This window comes from Amphimedon queenslandica, unplaced genomic scaffold (genome assembly GCF_000090795.2).
Source record: "Amphimedon queenslandica unplaced genomic scaffold, v1.1 AMPQUscaffold_7283_Cont20764, whole genome shotgun sequence".
Classification (NCBI taxonomy): domain Eukaryota; kingdom Metazoa; phylum Porifera; class Demospongiae; order Haplosclerida; family Niphatidae; genus Amphimedon; species Amphimedon queenslandica.
The window spans coordinates 1-2,061 of NW_003552431.1; the positions used below are offsets into that span (position 1 = coordinate 1).

General features: G+C 31.6%; 1 long non-coding RNA gene across 1 annotated transcript; it reads left to right on the forward strand.

Moving 5' to 3' along the window:
- Positions 1-1,494: 1,494 nt before the first annotated feature.
- On the forward strand, positions 1,495-2,034 carry LOC109591774 (uncharacterized). Its single transcript, XR_002189983.1, has 3 exons — positions 1,495-1,599; positions 1,865-1,948; positions 2,003-2,034. It is a non-coding gene; the product is annotated as an uncharacterized LOC109591774 (long non-coding RNA).
- Positions 2,035-2,061: the final 27 nt, after the last annotated feature.

A 2,061-nucleotide genomic window follows, 5' to 3' on the forward strand; every position in this document is an offset into this window, starting at 1 on the left:
TGTACATGTACATATTATGATACTCAGTGAAAACTACTGATGAATAATGCTGGTATTCAGTATGTGTGTGTGTGTCTGTTTTTAGTGTGAATGTGTGTTTGTGTGTTTTTGTGTTTTGTGTTTGTTTCTTTACCTAAATATGTGTGAATATACATGTGTGTGTGTGTGTGTGTGTGTGTTTGTGTAAAGATGGATTCACAATTGATAGAGTGTCGATGCTGGAATTAAAATAAATTGTATTTTATATACATTGTATAGATTGTGTATGTACATACATGTATTTGTGTGTATGTGTGCATATGTTTTAATATGTTTATGTGTGTACTAACACGTACATCATGTGTACATGTAACATGTACATGTGTGTGTATGTGTGTGAGCAATTATGCATGCTTTACATGTAGCTTTATATGTGTATGCATGTATAGATGTAGATGTATGTGTGTTAGTGTGTCATTAGTATGTGTATGTGTATGTGTGTACATGCAGACACTTAGTAAGTTCTTAATTGAGGACTCACATGATATAATAACAGACTCAGTTGTGTATACTTGTCTATTAATATATTGTGTATTATTAATTTTATTATTTGATTTTTGTGTTACATAAAACACACTGTGCAGACTATAAAACTGTGAGTTAGTTATTGTGTTTATTAACCAGATATCAAATAAATTAATGTCATACACAAATTAATTATTATCATTTTCATTTTATAGATGAATCTACCAGTCAATGTCACTAGGAGATACTGGCATACTCTCTCAGTGTGGAGTGTGACCCCAACTACTAACTGGATAATTGAGTTTGGAGGAGGAATAGACAGCTACAGTACTGATACAGCAGTTATTGAACTCAGTAAGTACATGTAGACAGTAGTAGATACAATGTGTATTGAATATGTAATGATAATTAGTAATGATAATATTAGAATAAAGTAAGTAATTCTTATGATGAATATTTAATGAGAGCATTTGACGTATACCTATGATACTAATTATTACCAATTCATTCCTGCTATGTACAATAGTGAAACATAATGACTGCAGATACAGAAACACTGATATTAATAGGAGCTAGAGTGAATTAAATATTATTATCAGTGTATTTATATACAATAATATGTTCATGTGGTTAACTGTGTAAACTGACAGAGGTCACACATACAATGATTAAACATGAATCCATCAATAATAAGGTTACCATAGTAACTAAGTGTAATCAATTTGTGTACTTCTTATTCTCCACTATTTTGTTACTGTATAGGATATACTAGTGATAATGATTGGTCTACTAGTGTAATATGTCTGGGCCAGTATCAAGATCAACTAAGAAGAAGGATTCTGAGTGATTGGGAGAATTTAGGAACAGAAAAACAGCTTCAAATATTTCAAAATCGTCTGCAATTACAAAGAGAAAGAGAGTTCTATGAGGAACAGCTTCAAAGGGAAATAAAAGAGAAGGAGGAGCAGATACAGCAAGATCGAGACAAAGAGCAGCAACAGCTTCTTCAAGAAAAGGCAACACTTAGTCAGCAACTTGATGATGCTACCACTCTCCTTGAGCAAGCAGTAAAGGATAAATCAACTGTTGAATTAGGTACTATTGTGTTGTACTGTTGTTTATGTGTACATTGTTTACATTATGATACTAGTGGATTAGAGAATGTTGAGTATGGAAATAGTATCCTGTACTCAATATAGGTCAAATTGTCCATGCATTAGAAATAATGAGATTGATGTAGAGTGAGCTCTGCTTACCATATATGGTATGATTAGCAATAATCATAGTACATATATTTATGGGCTACTGTACATGAAGTACAAATTTGTATAAGCAATAAATATCTTTTTATCCTTAATAGAATATTACAAAAGGCTCAAAATTCAAGATACTCAAATATTGGAAGAGAAGACACAAGTAGAGGAGAAGAAACAGATTATTACTGGTTAGTGTATCATCAGTACATAATATTAGATGAGGGAATATTCCATTAATGTAGAAGATTATGAAAAACTGAAACTGAAAGTAGCTGATATGGAGGAACAATATCTCAAGGAG